The sequence below is a fragment of the Mustela nigripes genome, chromosome 1 (assembly GCF_022355385.1).
Source record: "Mustela nigripes isolate SB6536 chromosome 1, MUSNIG.SB6536, whole genome shotgun sequence".
Lineage (NCBI taxonomy): Eukaryota > Metazoa > Chordata > Mammalia > Carnivora > Mustelidae > Mustela > Mustela nigripes.
The window spans coordinates 121,938,363-121,957,650 of NC_081557.1; the positions used below are offsets into that span (position 1 = coordinate 121,938,363).

The 19,288-nt window shown below is 40.0% G+C and overlaps 1 pseudogene; it reads right to left on the bottom strand.

The window, feature by feature from the left end:
• Positions 1–996: 996 nt before the first annotated feature.
• Positions 997–1,293, bottom strand: LOC132024094 (dynein light chain 1, cytoplasmic-like; annotated as a pseudogene).
• Positions 1,294–19,288: the final 17,995 nt, after the last annotated feature.

Here is a 19,288-nt window from a genome sequence, read left to right on the forward strand (position 1 = left end):
TGGAATATCTCTCCATTTATTTAGTTCTTTGATTTTAATCACAGAGTTTCATAGTTTTCCTTATATGGAGTTTATACATATTTTGTTAGATTTAAACTTAAGTATTTACTTTTGGAGGGGCTAATGTAAATGGTAATGTGTTTTTAATTTTAAATGCCAGTTGTTCATTGCTGGTATCTTAGAAAGCAATTGACTTCTATATATTCACCTTATATTCTAAAAGCTTGCTATAATCTCTTATTAGTTCTCAGAATCTTTATTGGTTCTTTTGGGCTTTCTACATAGACAATCATGTCATGTATGAAAAAAAAAAGGCAATTATACATATTCCTTCATGGTATTTATTTTATTTCCTTTTTTTGCATTTTGCATTAACAAGGTCTTCCAGTACAATATTGGAAAAAGAGCATTAGGAATGGACATTCTTGTCTTGTACATAATCTTAGTGGAAAACTTAAAATTTCTCAATACTAAGTATGATGTTAGCTATAGGGTTCTGTAATATATTCTTTTTTTTTTCTCCAGCATATTTATTATTTTTTGAAAGGAATGGATTTTGAGTAGCATAAACATAGGAAGAGAAGTATGGAATAGAAAATAGGGGCGTGTGTGTGGCTCAGTGGGTTAAAGCCTCTGCCTTCGGCTCAGGTTGTGATCCCAGGGTCCTGGGATCCAGCCCTGCATTGGGCTCTCTGCTCAGCAGAGAGCCTGATTCCTTTTCTCTCTCTCTGCCTGCTTCTCTGCCTACTTGTGATCTCTGTCTGTCAAATAAATAAAATCTTTTTTTAAAAAATAAAATAAATACAAAGGTAAGCTATTTTGCTGTTTTATCATCACAACAAATTCATACGGAGAACGTCTCATACAAAACAACACAATAAAGGTTCAAAGATCAAGGTGTTCCCTTAGGCAAGATGGAAGATTTCAGTATTTGAAATTTAGACTGCAGTCCTTGTCTTTGGGTGGATCGCTGGGTGGGTGACACAGTTCATGGTTTTAATCAGACTTGAACAGAAGAATAGCCACTTGGCCCAGATAGAAGTAGTTGAAGCATTTGGTTTCATTTGTCACATAACTACTGAAGTTTCTCGCCATGAGGCAGTCCCAGGTGGGGTTGTATTCTTTGTCAAACTCCTTTTTCCTATAGGCCACAGTGTCCCTCTCTATGTTATATTTCTCCAGTGCCTGAGTTGTACATTCTACCCACTCCTGTTGCATCTCCTCCAACATGCTTCATTTTTTATCAGGGCATTTTATCAGGGCATTTTTTATCAGGGCCTTTTGGTTGCACATGATTACCATGGAGTAGGGGCTAGTCCATAGCAATGGTTTTAAAGAGTGGGAGAGCTGGTGACTCTCAGACCCAGCAGGAGCTGTCCTCACTTGGGTCTTTGTTTATATTCTTTAAAAAGTTGAGGAACTCCTCCCTACTCCTAGTTTACTGCAATTTTCATCAAGAATGTTAGTAGAATTTTGTCAAATACTTTACCTGCATCTATTGATATCATCATGTGATTTTTCTTCTTTAGTTGGTTAATGGGATGGACGATAATAATTGATTTTTTAATGTTGGGGCATCCTTGCATATCTTGGATAAATACCACTTGGTCAGGTGTATAGTTCTTTTTTTTTTTTTTTTTTTACATTGCTGGATTCTATTTGCAAATATTTTTGTTGAGAATATACTTAGCTATGTTCATGAGCAATATGGGTTAATAGTGTTCTATGTTTTTGCAATGTCTTTGTTCCATCTTGGTATTAGGGTAATAGTGACTTCATAAAATGGAGGTAGGAATTATTTCCTCTGTTTCTATCTTCTGAAAGAGATTGCAAAGAATTTGGTGTAAATTTCTTCTTTCAATGTTTGGTAGAATTCACCAGGGAATGCATCTGGGGCTGGTGCTTTTTGTTTTAGAAGATTAGTAATTCTTTCTTTCTTTCTTTCTCTTTCTTTCTTTCTCTTTCTCTCTTTCTCTCTTCCAAGACAGTGAGAGTGTGTGAGCAGGTGTGGGTGGGGTAGGCTCCATGCTCAACACAGAGCCTGACACAGGGCTCAATCACAACCCTGAGATCACAACTGGAGCCCAAATCAAGAGTAGGATGCTTAACCAACTAAGCCACCCAGACACCCCAGCAAAATTAGTAATTCTTGGTAAGATTAATTTATATTTTTTAAAGATTTTATTTATTTATTTGACACAGAGAGAGAGAGAGAGATCACAAGTAGGCAGAGAGGCAGGCAGAGAGAGGTGGGGGGGAACCAGGCTCCCTGCTAAACAAAGAGCTGGATGTGGAGCTCAATCCCATGACCCTGAGATCATGACCTGAACCAAAGGCAGAGGCTTAACCCACTGAGCCATTCAGGCACCCCTTGGTAAGATTAATTTAAAAGATACAAGCCTATTTCTTCTTGTGTGTGAGAGCGTGAGACCTAGACAGGTCAGGTTGTGTTTTTCAAAGAATTGGTCCATTTCTTCTATGTTACCAAATTTGTGGGCATAGAACTATTCATACTATGTCTGTATTATTCTTTTAATTTTCATAGAAGCTGTGGTGATATCTTCTCTTTTGTTCCTGAGATTAGTAATTAGTAGTGTGTTCTTTCTCTTTCTCTCTTTTTTTTCTTAGTTAGCTTGACTAAAGGCTTATCAATTTTATTAATCTTTTCAAAGAATTGGCTTTTGGTTTCAATGCCTTTCTCCATTGATTTCCTGTTTTAAATTTAATTGATTTCTGCTCCAATTCTTACTGTGTTGTTTTGTTTGTTTGTTTGCTTTGTACTTAATTTTCTCTTCTATTGTACTTAATTTTAGGAAAGAAAGGAAGAAAGAAAGAAAGTTTCTAAGGTAGAAACTTAGCTTGTTAGTGTTAGATACTTTCTCTTTCCTAGCACCAGGCATTCAGTTCCCTCGAAGCACTGCTCTGCTGCATCCTACTAATTTAGTTCAAAATATTTTTAAATTTCTCTTGAGATTTCTCCTTTGACTTATGTGTCCTTTAAAAGTGTATTGATGCGGGTCGCCTGGGTGGCTCAGCAAATTAAGCATCTTCCTTTGGCTCAGGTCATGATCCCAGGGTCCTGGGGTCGAGTTCCACATCAGGCTCCTTGCTCAGTGGGAAGCCCACTTCTCCTTCTCCCTCTGTTTGTGTTCTCTCATGTTCTCTCTCTCTCTGTCAAATAAATAAAGAAAATCTTTTAAAAAATTAAAATAAAAGAGGTGTATTGATGAGGCACCTGGATGGTCCAGTCAGTTAAGCATCCAAATCCTGGTTTCAGCTCAAGTCTGATGTCAAGTTCATGAGATTGAGACCTGCAGTGGGCTTTGCCTTCAGCATGGAGTCTGCTTGTGTTTCCTCCCTCTCTCTCTCCCTCTGCCCCTCCCCACAACAGATAAATAAACAAATCTTTAAAAAATAAAAAATAAATAAACAAATGTGTTTTGTTGGCTCAGCTGCCATCATGAATGATACATTAACTATCTGGACCATGAAGATTATGACCCACTGACTCTTTCAGCAAAAAAAAGGGTCATTGATGTTCTTCACCCAGGAAAGGCAACAGTACCTATGACAGAAATTCAAGGAAAACCTGCCAAAATATATAAGATCACACAAGATGTCATCTTTGTATTTCATTCAGATCCCATTTTGATGGTGACTATGCAACTGATTTTGGTATAATTTATGATTTCTTGGATTATGCAGAGAAAAATGAACCCAAACATAGACTTGTAAGACATAGCCTGTATGAGAAGAAAAAGACCTTAAGAAAATAGTGAAAGCAGCATAAGAACAGAATGGAGAAAGAGGGTCTACAAAAGCCAGCACTGACACTGGCTCTAAGGAAGTTGGAGATTGGACAACAAAAGGCGTAAAGATTCTGCAGTGACTTTATCTGTGGTGACTCTGCAGACAGATTTTTCATGAAAGGATTAATAAACATATTTTTTATGTGTCTGGTTTTTTAAAAAAAGTATATTTGGGGTGCCTGGGTGGCTTGGTGGGTTAAGGCCTCTGCCTTCGGCTTGGGTCATGGTCCCAGGGTGCTGGGATCGAGCCCTGCATCAGGCTCTCTGCTCAGTGGGGAGCCTGCTTCCTTCTCTCTCTCTGCCTGCTTCTCTGCCTACTTGTGATCTCCATCTGTCAGATAAATAGATAAAATCTTTAAAAAATATATATTGTTTAATCTTCAGGTATTTGGGAATTTTTAAAAAATTAAAAATGTATTATTTTATTTTATTTTATTTTTCACATTGAGGTCCTTCATTCATTTTTAAAAAATTTTTATTTCTTCTCAGCATAATAGTATTCATTGTTTTTGCACCACACCCAGTACTCCATGCAATCTGTGCCCACTATAATACCCACCACCTGGTACCGCAACCTCCCATTCCCCGCCCCTTCAAGACCCTCAGGTTGTTTTTCAGAGTCCATAGTCTCTCATGGTTCACCTCCCCTTCCAATTTCCCTCAACTCCCTTCTCCTTTCCATATTTTTCTGTTACTGACTTCTAATTTAGCTCCACTGTAGTCTGACAGCAGACATTCCATAATTTCTATTCTTTTAAATTTGTTAAGTTGTGTTTTGTGGCCTAGAATGTGATCTATCCTGGTTAATGTTCCACTTCTACTATCTCTCCTGGCCTTTGTGATTTCAGATAAGAAATCTGTTATTTGAATGGTGTTCTCCAATTCATTTCTCTCTGTTTGCTTTCAAGATTTTTCTTTGTCCTTCATTTCTAAAAGCTTATGATTTGTTTTGGTGTGCATATCTTTGAATTATGTTCAGAGTTTGTTCACTTGCCTTCTTGGATCTATAGGTTTATATCTTTCACCAAATTCAGGAAGTTTTTAGCCATTACTTCTTCAAATACTCTTTTAGTCTCACTCTCTAACCCCTCCCTCAAACTTCTTGATTATACACATGTTGGATCTGTTGTGATTGCCCCACTGATCCTTGAAGGTCTACTCTTTTTTTTTTCTTTAGTGTATTTTCTCCATGTTGTTCAGATGAGGGGGATTCTACTGATGTGTCCTCAGGTTTATTTACTGTATCTTCTGTTTTCTCCACTCTATGACTGAGCTCATCTAGTGAGTTTTAATTTTTTTCAGTTATTGTATTTTTTTGATTCTGTAATTTGTATTTTATTATTTTAATAGTATTATTTCTTTGCTGAGGTGTTTTGTTTTCCCATTTATCTCAACAAATTTTATTTTATTTAATTTATTTTTTTAAAGGTTGTATTTATTTGAGAGAGAAAGCAAAAGACAAAGCATGAGTGGAGGGGAAGGGGTAATAGGAGAAGGAGAAGCAGACTCCCTGCTGGGCAGGGAGCCCAATGTAGGGCTCCATCCCAGCACCCTGAGATTATGATCTGAGCTGAAGGTGGATGCTTAACCAACTGAGCCACCCAAGTGCCCCAACTCAACAAATTTTAAAATGGATTGTTGAAGTACTCTTATGATGGAAGCTTTAAAATCCTTGGTGGTAGTGTCAGAGAATTCCAACATCTAATTCATCCCCATATTGGAGTCAGTGGATTGTCTTTTCTCATTCAAGGTGTTTGTTTTTTGACTCTTGACACAAGAAACCATTTTGTGTTCTGGACATTTTGTCTAATACACTAGGAGATATAGGTTCTGCTTATATCTATTATTTTAGTAGAAAGTTTGTTTCCCTGTTTAGGGTTAGCATTCAGGTCTTGGTTGACTTTTGTGGGCTGTGGTTCCAAAGGGTGTGCATTTGCAGTGTTCTTTTGTTTGTCTTTGTTTTGTTTTGTTTGGCTTCCCTGGTCCCTCTGGGGCTTCCTCAGGTCTCTGCCTATGAATATAGAAGGAGTTTCTCAGACCAGGATTCTGATATCTCTCTGTGGAGATCCCCCAACTGGTGTTCTGTGCCTTCTCTGGTGTCCCTGAATATGGAAGACTTTTCTTGAGCTTTCAGGATCAGTCTTCTCAGGTTGCTGCTTATTTTGTTGCTGTATTCTGATAGCTGTTTCCAACCACCCACCTTGGTGCCCTCTGGAGAGTGGGATTGGTCATTTGTTATGGCTGAATCCTTCCTACTGGTTCTACCTGATGACCTTGGTAGCTCCCAATATGAGAAGGAATATCAGGAGTATTAGGTTTGTGGTGCCCAAGGGGTAAAAGAGGCTTCCCAGACTAGGTCCCTTGTGATAAGTGTGTCCCCCTTATTTGTTCTGGCCCCTTGCCTCAGTATATTTCAGCAGTGCAGGCTTGTGGGGGTCAGTGGAAGAGAGCACTCTGCCTTGCCTTTTATTGTTGATGAGTTTCCTGTTTTTCCCTGCTAGTGGTGTCAGGCTCACTCATGTTGGCAGAGGGTCTCCCATTCAACCCAGGAAAAGGATGAGTTTACCTGGGTGCATTTTGTGGCCAGCTGGGGGTCAGAAAATGCTAGGTCTTGATGACCTTCCTCTGTTGGTTGGGGAAGGATGCAAGACTCCCATTCACCGTGTTGTTCCTCCAGTTTTGGGGTTCCAAATCAGCTTGACTTCTCCTTACTACCATTCAGACTTCTTGCTTATTTTCATTATTATTTCTTGCATTATTTCTAGGGTTTATAGTTGTGCTTTGGAGTTAAACAGGGAAAAACAGGTCTGTGCCACTTGTCAGGCTGGAAGTCCTACCAAAATGTTTTTGCTGAAAACTTAGAAGTTGACCTCTGAAAAGATTTCACAAATGCGGTAAGTTAGTTTCTGTGCTTTATCACACCAAATAGTCTGTGAAATGAACATAGGGTAGGGATACACATTATTTTAATGTGATTAATCCTCCATAGGTTTAGTCACATTTATGGCTTATACTATTTCCCTATTTCCCTATACTTTTTCTCTATAGTGATGATATATAAGATTTCCCTCTTGATGAACATAAGAAAAAATAAGTTAAATTTCAAAATGAATGTATGTCTGTCCTCTCAAGACAATATATCTAAACAAACTTACAGAATTTCTACAAGTTTTTCGATACAAAACTTCATTATTAAAATCATATACATATGGTAAAAATATGCAAACCAATGATGTGATGCTGTATCAGGCTCCCAGCATCTCTCTTGACTGAAATTTACAACTGGAATTAATTGCAGATGACTTTGGCTCATGACTGTGTAATTTATTCCAGGCTAGAGGTTTCAGAAACAAAGCATCTTCATCTGTCTCTGTCTTCAGCCCTCCCGAGAGGAGCCCATTTATCAGCCTTCTTTATTGATTTTTTTATTTGGAGAAGTGATGCAACACATACTAGATATCCAGATAAATTAGTGATTATTGCCTCCTTTGCACAGTTCTGAATTTTGAAAACCCATATGCATGTATGACATATATAATTCTGTTATAGATGAATACTTTATAATACCTAGCAAGTGTCTCATCACCTAAAACATACAACACACACACACACACACCTATGTCATCTTACTGGCTTTACTGGTTTAGGAGTGAAAATTATATTGACAGGTTATTTTTGATATCCCTTATGTGATTATTTAGACAACATTAATTATCATTGTGATACGTGATTGTATTTATGCATACGCTATTTGAATATTTTTCATATTGTCAATTAACATTTTTTTCAGGACACTTTTCTATTCATGACCTGTTTTGTTCTTTTCACAACTCTGCTTTTTAAAGTATCTTCATTTTGCAGATGTGCAAGCTAAAGAGAAGTGTAGAACTTATTTTTATTAAGGTCAAACAGTTAACTTCTAGCAGCCTGGAAACCAGAATATAGATCTTCTGACTCCAGGCTCTTTGCAGTAAACATCAATCCCTCTGTGACTAAAGTCCAAACACAGGATGAAAGAAAACAGAACAGAATACAAAAGGAGTTATTTCATGCTGCATGGAGAGGTGCTGTTTATAACCAGGGAGCACTGCTAATTACCAACCTGGTGTTAATTACTGATCTGTGTCTAGTTTATGACTAAACATTATTCAGCCCATGCTAATTAATTCTGAAATGAACCAGATCATTTCATCATTGGCTAAAATTCACACTTGGGCCATACCTCTGTGATCAGTCTCCTAGTTCATACACCCCACATACAGAGCTAAATGCAGTTAACAAAAAAAAAAAAAAAAAAAAGTGATCCATAGGAATCTGATATCTAAATTGCCAAAAATGCATAAAAGATTATTATATAGAAAATAATGTTAGGCTAATTAAGTGTCAATTAATCCAATTTCCATTCAGAATCCTATGCAGAACAGGAGACTAAATTTAGTATCAATTCTTTGTATGCTCATATTTAACTAGAGAATCTGTCTTCACTTTATATGAACAATATAATTTTCTTTGTTTATTCAATATGCTGCCTTATTCATTTTATTATAAAAATTGTCTACTCGCTTAGTTTTAAAATAATTGAGTCTATTTGTTTCATTTTCCCTGATGTATTAATATTTTCTTTGCATGGTACTTTAGAAAATATATGACCTAGAAAGCCGCCTAATTCTTGTCACAGCTGCAACCTTACTGAGGCAGAAAATTTGGCATTTATATAAAATGAAACCATCTCTAAAGCTTTGTCCGCCCTTCTAGAATCCCCTTTGTTTAATCACCATGTTTGGAGCTTATAAAAGGAATGCTTTCAGGAATAAGTAGATAGAAATGAGGCGATGCTGATGGTGATATAAAAGAAAATTGATTTTGTTCCCCCTCCAGCTCAAGTCTGTGGAGGTTGCCCTGCCTTTCACTGATGGCTGTATGGTTAGTCTTTGATTTGTGAATTACAATCCTGACTGCTCTCCCCCACTCCTGCACCGGGATTGCCCTATTCCTTGTTTCCATGGTGCTGAGCTTCCCTATCATAGCACATTATTGTTATTGCTTATTATATCTTCTGAATTCTCTGATAGACATACGGAGTCAGGGACAGTGTCTGCTGCCATTGTGTCACTGACATCTAGCCCAAGGCTGGCACACGGGGTCCCTTAATAAATGTTTGTTTAAGGAGAGGACGAACAAGGCTTAAAATTTGCACTCCTGGCCACTCTCACTCACACACTGGACATTTTGCCTCAATGTTCCTGTGGATACCACCCTTCAGAATAAGACTCTTGTGTTCCCGTTGGTAGCACCAGCACCGACTTCAATGTCTGCAATATATTAACCTCCTGATAAATATTCCTGAAGTAACTGAATCACCAAGTTCTCATCTTGGGGGGGAACCTGTTATTTGTGGATCAGATCTGAGGACCCTCTGGTGATCACATCACTAAGAGTTATCTTCTGGGCTATGTAACAGGATAAGCACATCTACCTGTCAAAGACATTTCCCTGATGCGTAAGTTAAAGTTTATATCCTGATACAGTTTTCAGCTGGGTATAAACTAGATGCCCTAATAAATTCAATAGTTTGATTCTGATTTTCCAGGTACACTATTTTTTTGAAGCTATCAATGAGGAATGCAGTCCCAGGTTAATTTCAGAACAACCTTCATTTTGATTCTGAAACCTGCCCCACAATGAAGAACAGCATCCCCTTGGGCATGGTGGGTTTTATGTCATTGACCTGGCTTTTTTTTTAGTTGTTTTTTTCTCCCTAAATTCAGATTGTCTCACTTGGCATTTAGAAGACTGACTCAGCATCCCCTAAGTAATGAAGATTTAAGTTAATAAAAAAAAAAAAAAAAAGCCAAACAGAGCAGGTCTCTGAAAAACAGAGCACCTAAGAATGCCAATAAGGAGACATTCATGTTTATATTACTACAGAGCTTTGCAAAATGTTTAATATTCTAATGTGTTGGGTTAGCCAGTTACTACTACAACAATAAGCTCCTAGGACAGTGCATCACAAATAATAGGATTTTACCATTTTTTTTGTTGTTGTTGTTAAATTAGTGAATACAGGTTATAAAGTATTCTACTTTATACTGGGAAAAATACTAGGGACATGTAAAACATGGTCGAAAACCAGAGTATGGGAAATACACACACACAAAAAAGACAAAAAAACAACAAAAAAACCCATGAGGTCTTACAGGTGTATTGACATTCTCAGTGAGGAATAGGAAAGATGAATTTGCATAGCTAGCAAGGGAAATCTGGGTAGGATGAAAGAGTTCCTTCCCAGAGAGAAAAGGGAACAAAAGGCAGGGGGCTCTTAGCTCTTCATGATAAAAGGAGGAATGCTTTCCATCTCAGAACTTTCCAACTCCAGATACTTTCTGGACTGGGAATGGAAGGGCAGGTTGGTCTGCATTGCAGGGACTGTGAAACCACCTGCACCTTGAGGCTGTGCCTGTCTGTTGGCCTGCGCTGGACTGGGAAGGCGGTTCTGGCCAGGCAGCTTGGTAGATGTAAAAGCTGGAAGCTGGAGTGACCCAACCTCAAGGCAAGTAGAGACTCATTTCAGGTGCAGCCTCAAGGAAGGTAATGTTAGGGCCATGAGGGAGGGACAAGTCGTGTTACCAGGAAAGGAGCCACAGAGAAGATACCAGCTGGATTCCCTGGTGAGTGACAAGTTATTTAGCAAGTGGTAGTGGGAAGGAAGTTTCCTGAGACTCAGAGCGCCTGACATAAGAGGGAGTGATCTGGAGATTTTCTTGGTCAGTTCCTGTTGCTATAACAAAATGGCATAGACGGAGAGACTTACTCAATGAGCATTTGTTTCTCCCAGTTCTGGAGATTGGTAAGGGTGAGATCTGGGTAATGGTGTGCTTGGGTTCTGGTGAGGACCATCTTCCCAGTTTGCAAATGGCTACATACTTACTATGTCCTCATATGGTGGGGAAAGAGTAGGCTCTCATCTATTCCTCTTCATATAGAAATACTAATCCTGTTACAGGGGCTCTGCCCTCATGACCTTATGGAAATCTAATTCTTTCCAAAGACCTGTCTCCAAATACCATCTTATGGGGATTAAGACTGCAAAATGATTTTGGGGGGAGATATTTGTTCTGTAGCAGGGATTAAAGGAGGGAATTAATGTACCTCTGGGTGAGTGTTCAGAGATACAAGTATTTCTATTCCCTGAATTACATGACCCATATCTACTGTTGATTTTTCCTGTGGAGATCTTTACCTGTCAGTACCATACATCAGACAACAAGGGATGTGGTGGTTCTGCGTGTGTCCCTCTGACTCTCATGTTCCCTTCAGCTTCAAGTAAGGCACTGCTTTCATCAACAGAGTTTGGAACTGGAGAGGAATGACCTTGGGCAGACACCAATTCAGACATAATCCATTAACCGTGTGTCAAGCATTCTTGAGTTTGTAGATATACAAATGCGAACAAGAGATCTAGTTTGGGTTCTCATAAAGCTTATGTTCTAGAGAGGAGGCAGACAGCATGCAGGTCACTCAATATATTAATAAGATAATGTTGGGCAGTGACATATGCTATGAAGAAATGAATAGGAGAACTTGATGGAGTGATGGGTCGAGGGGTAGAGGGATGTACTTTAGATTAGGGGTAAAGAGTGAATTTGAAAGAGGTCATATTGGAACTGAATAATGACAGAAGATTGAGGCATGTCAGGATCTGGAGGCAGCATGTTCTAGGCAGGGGTCACAAAGCGTTTTGTGGTATGGTGAGTTAAATGTGTTTGAGATATAGAGAGAGGGCCAAGATGACTGAAGACTCTTCTGTTCCTCACCATCTGCAAAGATCTGAATGCTGTGTCCCACCAAATGCATATGTTGAAGCTCTTACCCCCAGTGTGATGACATTTGAAGATGGGGCCTTTGGGAGATAATTAGGGATATTTTGGAGATAATCTTAGGGAGATAATTAGGTTAGGTCATGAGAGTGGGGCCTTATGATGTGATTAGTGTCCCTAAAAGAAGACACACTAGAGACTTTGCCTTCTATCCTCCCATCCACCAAGGAAAGGGTCTGGAAGAAGGATGCCACACCTTGAGAAGGAGGCCATCTATGAGCCAGGAAGAGGGCCTTCACCAGAGCTATTGGCAGTCACCTTGATTTTGGACTTTCCAGTCTCTAGAACTATGAGGAAGAAATTCCTGTTGATTTGAGTCACCCCAGTCCCTAGTATTTTGGTATCAATGCCCAAGCAAACTAAGACACCATCAGAGTAACCTTGGGCAAATTGGAGCCAAATTCAGCCTTGTTTATCTCTCCTGTAAAATGGCACTATATCTGGGCCACCACATGAGAGTTTAGTGAGAGAATTAAATGAAATTTTAGCATTTCAAGTGTTAAGCACCTTATCTGAGACATAGTAAATGCTCAGAAATTCTGTATCTATTAACGAATTCTGCAGGAATAAATATGAATGATGATAAAGACCACAAAAAAATTTTTGAGGAGTTGTTTTATTTTGGGTTGTGCCATCAAAATCATTCTTGCTGGGGAACCACAGGGTGAAGGGGGAGATGCCACATGAGCTATGGGATCTTTGGGATGTGAACCACAGCTGAAACTTTGCCAGTGGGTAAGCAAATCAGGTGCCAAGGATTTCTTTGGAAAAGGAAAAAATATAAGAATGATTGCTGAAAATGATTGGATTAGAAAATGATCTGAAGAAGGACAGAAGTTGAGAAGAAGTTTATGTGCTTTTCATTGCATTCCACTGGTTTAGATAGGACACACAATCACACAAAGTGGTAATACTGTGTTCGTTTATTTCTCTTAATCAGTTATTTGAGTTTGCATCTAGTGGAATAAAAACAGAAGCTCTGAGCATTTTCCAAGGAAAAGAAAGCCATCTCGCATAAGGCAAAGGACATTACTTACCAATAGTATTTCTGCATATTTCATAGATTGCCCTTTTATTGTCTGTAAAGCCATATATTAAGGGAGAACATCATGACTATCTCTTCCATAACAGAATGTCTGCAGTGTAGACATTTATTCAAAAAATCTTTCATGAGCTCTACCATGTGCCCAGCATGCTCTGAGAAGCACTCAATGCTCAGAACATGGTCATTGTCCTCAGAACAGTGGCTGCAGAGATGCATCTGGTCAAAGAACAATGAGATGCTATACCATCCTTGTCCTGGCAAACCCATGGGTAGGCCCTGACCACTCAGGACAGACACTGAAGACTCTCCTTGCCAGGGAGATGGTGGGCAAGTTATCCAGATGGACTCTCTTGTGGAAAGCAAGTGAAAATCCTGGTTGGAATGGGAGGCAAAATCTCATAGCATCAATACCCTAACTGGAAGGGAGCTTCCGGCTGAAATTTAAGTGAAGGTAGAGAAGGTAGAAGAAGAATCACACAATAACTCCAACTTTGCTCAACAAGATCACACTGAGATTTGGTTTTCATGAACACATGGGTATGAGGTGCTGGGGCAATGCTCAGGGCCTAGCTAAGGTGATGGGTCTTATAGAAATCCCTCACGCAGGAAGCTGGGATCCCAGTAGCCATGTCCTCAATGTGAAGGTGAAACAGAAATAAGAACCACTACATGAATACATGGGTAAGTAACCATCTTTCACTCAGAGTCACAATGACCAGGATTAACAGTCAGAAATTCCACATCATTTCTTCTGTTCACCAGCAATTTATTTCTGAGCAGATGATCTATCTATTCTGACAAGGAGAAACAGAGGGTATTCAAAGAGGATTAAAAGTGACATCAAGTCAACATAACAGCATATGTTGGTTTCAGGTTCAGGTTGAGGTATTTTGGCAGCCAAATCTAGTCCTTTTTCTTTTTTGGCACGTCTTAAGCGCCCTGTGTGGTCATGTGACAAAGTTCTCTCTAGTGGCGTGTGAGCGAAAGCAACATGGCTCCTTTCCAGAGCTGGCCCATAAAAGCTCCTCCCCATGTTCTCCACTTCTGCCTTTGGACTGAACAGTGATGGTGCTGTCCAGTGTGATCGAATGTCAGGAAGCAAGAGTTTCCATCAGCCTGAGTGCCTGAATGGCTGCCAGTAAAGATGACCCACAGACCCGAACAATGGTGAGGAAGTAATAAGCTGCTGTTGTGTCAACCCCCCCGACATGTCAGGGTCGGTGGTGGCTTCCAGCTAGCCCAAGCCAGCCAGTGCAGAATCCACGCACCTGCTATTCTGAAGAGTAAGGACCTGCAGCTGCAACAGCTCCAAACCACAAAGAAATTGGAGGCTGGAGAGAGGGGAAAAGTGCATCCTGAGAAAGGCAGGAGACGAGAACACTGATAAACTAACTACTTATTTTCATTTGTTTTATTATGGTGACTATTGCTGTTCGTGGCTCAGTGGGTTAAGCTGCTGCCTTCGGCTCAGGTCATGATCTCAGGGTCCTGGGATCGAGTCCCGCATCGGGCTCTTTGCTCGGCAGGGAGCTTGCTTCCCTTCCTCTCTCTCTGCCTGCCTCTCTGTCTACTTGTGATCTCTCTCTGTCAAATAAATAAATAAAATCTTAGAAAAAAAAAAGAATTGAAATGAAGAATAAAGCAAATCATCCTATTACTACCATCCTCAAATATTGTGAACTCCTCATGTGGCCCTTCCTGATGATGTCCCTTCCACACTCTGAGAGGCAGCCCCCATCTTGACTAATCATTCACTTGCTTTTCTTCAGTTTTACAGACATATATTTGTATCTCTAAACATATTATTCATGCCTAATATTTTGTTACATTTTTAAATAAGTGATACATAGTTTTACACAAGGGTCATCTTGTACATTGTGATGGTTAATTTCCTGTTAACCGTGGGATGCCAGATAAAGCATTGTTTCTGGGTGTGTCTGAGGCGGTTTCCAGGTCAGACTGGGATCGGAATCTGTAAAGCAGATGGCCTCCCTTCCATGGGAATCATCCAATCCTGTGGGGGCCTGAACTGAACAACAAGATTGAGGAAGGAAGAATTTGCCCCTTTTCCCTTCTAGCCTACTTGTTTGAGTGGGGACATTAGTCTTCGTTAGTCTTCTTAGTTTTCTTCTGCCCTACGACTTGTACCATCAGCAGCCTGGTTCTGAGGCCTTTTGGAGTCAGAGTGGAAAGATGTCACAGGCTCCCATGGGTCTCCAGCTTGCAGAGAGCAGATTGTGGGATTTCCCAGCCTCCGTAATCATGTGAGCCAATGCCCTACAGTAAACCAGTATGTACACTGGAGAATCCTGTCTCTGGAGAATCCTGATTAATCTAATACATATATGGTCTATGACTGATTATTTTCCTTAATATTCTGTTTGTGAAATTCATGCCCATGGATGCATGAAGTGTCAAGTTCACTTTTTGCTATTGAATCATATTCTATCTTGTGAATAGCATAGTTGCTGGGTCATAAAATACAGTCATGTTCACATCTATTTAATCAAATTACATTGTTTGCTGCAATAATATACTAATTCCCAGACCCACAGTGGTATAAGAAGAGTTTCTTTTGCTTTCCATTCCTGCCAACACTTGGTCTTGTCACGTTTTATTATAATTTTATTTATTTATTTAGCCAAACTAGTGTCAAAACTAATCCTTTGTCCTGTTCCTATATCTTCTCCCAGATTATGGCTGGTTCTTTTAGTCTCTAAATTGAAGAAACTTTTCTTCCCATCAAGGTCAGTGGTAACTTGAGCCTCAAACCACAGGAAAGCTGACTAATGGATGAAATCTTCAGGTGGACACTCCCTACCACAGCAAAAGCTGAGATCAAGTTGACTCCTGTCTTTCTTCGCAAGGTGCATTCTGCACTCCTCTTCCCCATCCTTTATCTTCTTGTTGATTCTAAGGTCCTTCAGGGGTCCTACTTCCTTTCTTAAAAAATATTTTATTTATTTATTTGTCAGAGAGAGAGTAAGAGCGAGCGTGCGTGAGCACAAGCAAGGGGAGCAGAAGGAGAAGCAGGGATCCCAATGTGAGACTGGATCCCAGAACCCTGGGATCATGACCTAAGCTGAAGGCAGATGCTTAACCAACTGCCTTCACCCAGGTGCCACCCAGGTGTCCCTAGCAGTCCCATTTCCATTAAAAGGTGTCCAGTTGCCCTCTATCTTGTATGAACTCTTGCATTTAGCATTCTACTGATGTGCTTCCATTTGAACTGAAGCTGTCGGTGTATAAGACTTGTAAGGCACTTCAGGCAGCTGTGGGCTTCAGCTGAGATCACTCTCTGGATTGTACTTTAGCTTTGTTTGCACTTTGAGGATTTTCCTTAGTTTCTTACCATCTCTGTCATGTATTCAACAAGAGATTTTAATGGTTTATCCAGACTTTAAGATTGCTTTTCAATGGGAGGATTTTCCAGAGTATTTTGTATGACCAACAATGCATTTTTCAGACAAGGAAAAAGGAATGCACTTATTGGGTGAATGGGTTTAATGGAGGAGGGAATATAAGGTATAGCAGTGAAGAATAGAGTCCAGTTCTTGAGCCCAAAAGGGAAACAAATAACAGCCAAGGCAGATTTTAGTCTAGTTTCTTTCTGAGTAAGTGTGGAGCTCTGCACTCTTCCCAAATCTGGTTAAAGCTCCTTTAAAATAATTTATCAGCCAGAGGATCACCAGTGTTATTTAAATTATAGCACAGTTACTGACATGTTTAAAAAAAAAAAACTTGAAAAAATTTAATTTAGTATTATTTTTAATTTTTTTGTTTTTTAAAAGTAAGCTCTAGGCCCACTGTGGGGCTCAAACTTGACCCTGAGATAAAGGGTCTCATGCTCTACGGAGCATGCTTAGCCAACCAGGTGTCCTAAGAAACTTTATTTTTTTTAAGATTTATTTATTTATTTGAGAGAGAGAGAGAGAGAGCCTGCATGGCAGTGCATGAGTGGGAGGGCGCGGGGTGCAAAAGGAGAGGGAGAAGGAGAGGATCTCAAGCAGACCCTTCCAAGAACATGGACCCCACGTAGGGATCAATCCCACGACCCTGAGATCATGGCCTGAGTCAAAATCAATAGTCAGCACTTAACTGACTAAACCAGTCAGGGACCCCAAGAAAACTTTTTAATGGAAATTTAAAAATATACATATGGTTCTGTTATCCTTTGCTTAACATACATCAATATCAATGGCTTTCCATTGTTTACACATTTCTTAGCATGATAAATAAGACTTTCCATTGTCTGAACCTTCGCATGTACTGTTCCAGTTCTCTTGTTTTGTCCACCCAGTTTTCTCCTACTCATCCTTGGAGAATCTACATAAACTGCACCACTTCCATAACAGGTTCCTCCTTCACCCTCGATTCCTACCTCTGCACGGATGGTCTCTTCCTCTTCCTCATTCCATGGAATGGTCTACGCAATAAATTATCTCACATCACATCATATCATATGGTTATTTGTTAAGTAACTGTTTGGCCACCAAGTACACTGTAAGTTATTTGGGGATACTGCCAGTATCCTAGACAGCTCCTTGTCCCCAAACACTCAATTATTGTCCCTAGAACAAAGAAGGTGTTCAAAAAAATTGATCAAATGACCAAAGGGAGTGACATAATTTCCTAATCAGGTTGGGAGACTGTGCATTTTAAAAATAAAATCAGGAATGCTATTCAGTATGAAATCTCGGTAGCATCCCCATTTCAGCCTTTTCTTAATTCCTGTTAAAGTAACAGTGAAGTAGGGCACCTGGATGGCTCAGTCCGTTAAGTGTCTGCCTTCAGCTCAGGTCATGATCCTGGGATTCTGGCACTGAATCCCGCAGTGGGCTCCCTGCTTTGTGGGGAGCCTGCATCTCCCTCTCTGTTTGCCCCTTCCCCTTGTCATGCTCTCTCTCCCTCACATGTTCTGTCTCCCTTAAATAAGTAAATAAAATCTTTAAAAAAATAACAGTGAAGCTAGAGAAAAATGGAAAATAAAACTTGTGTCTCTAAAAGCTAAGCCTAACAGACAAGCTAATGACAGAATGTGATGGTAATCTTTCCCAGCAATAAAATAGATAACACTGGACTAAAATTAAGTGCATCTAAGACTCACATTACTAGGTTTTGTCTTGAGTCACACAGGATTTCTGGAAATGAAAAGCTGAAGGACATAGCATGCGTGTGTAGAAACCCACTGTCTTTATTCCCACACTGAAGAGACATAGGGATGTACTAGTAAAGATAATATGCTAATGACTCTTCACCACTTTGGGCACTGACTTCAGATATAAAAGGGTTTCTCCCAGCCTCCTCTGCTTCAACATCTATCAAAGAGTGTCCCACAAAAAACAACATGCAGGAAATGAAAGAAAAGTACGAGCTTCTCATAGGAGTGAGGGCTCGCAGTAGGGCACAATTCCCAGCAGTGAAATCACTGTAGTCTGTGTTCTTGCGTATGTAGGGGACAGGGGCAAGCAGAACATCTTCTCAAGGGCTCACCAGAAATTTTCTTCACTGGAAGAATGAAGTTTCAGACAATGAAAGGCAGAAGGTGCCCGTGTACTGAAGATTTTAGTTAAGAAATCATCCATTCACTCCCCACATAGATCTCAGAAAGCAGATGAAACCATTGAACAATGGGGTGGCCCCACTTATAATTTATGTATTTTACTTATTAGTCAGCATGCAATGTGTGCAGATTTCTTACGAGTATGGGTAAAGAAAATAAGACTCTATATTTTACCTAGACATTTATAAAGTATAACCTCGTGAGCAAAAAGTAAAATTATTTAAAAGAATAGAGAGTCTTAATATGTGTAGCATTTAAGAAGCATGCAGGGAAATGCGCAGGACTCTTGGGAGGGGATGGCACTTGACATGGCTCCTGATGGCTCTTGAGGGACATGTGGAATTTTCTGTTTGCAAGAAGGGTAACGGCGAAGTGATACGGAGGAGTAAAGTTTGTTCAGGGAAGAATAAGCAATTGAGTGTCTTGGAAAGATAGGGCTTGAAAGTCAGGCTGGAATCTGAGTACAAAGTGAAACTAGGAAGCTTGAAATCTCTCTTTTGAATAATAAAGAGCCAGTGAAGTGTCTCTTGAAGGGAGTAGTGTGAGTAGATTTGCCTATGGAACTACACAAGGTGTATTCTTCCTGTCCCTCACCTGCCCAGCTGTGCCTCTCACTTCCCAGCCAAGACCCAGGAGCATCCTGGGGTTTTCAGCTTCCCCCAATTGTCAGGAAAGTCTCACAGTTCTTGTACCTTGTGTTCTCCCCAAATTCATACATAGAAGCCTGACCGCCCCCATGCAATGATATTAGGAGGTGGAGCCTTTGGGAGATGATTATCTCAGGGAGACTGAAGCCCACATGAATGGAATTAGTGCCCTTATAAAAGTGACCCCAAAGAACAACTTTGTTCCTTCTGGCAGTTGAGGATGCCGTGAGAAATTCTGACCCAAGAAGCAGCACCTCGGGGTACCTGGGTGGCTCAGTGGGTTAAAGCCTCTGCTTTTGGCTCAGGTCATGATCTCAGGGTCCTGGGATTGGCCCTGCTGAGCAGGG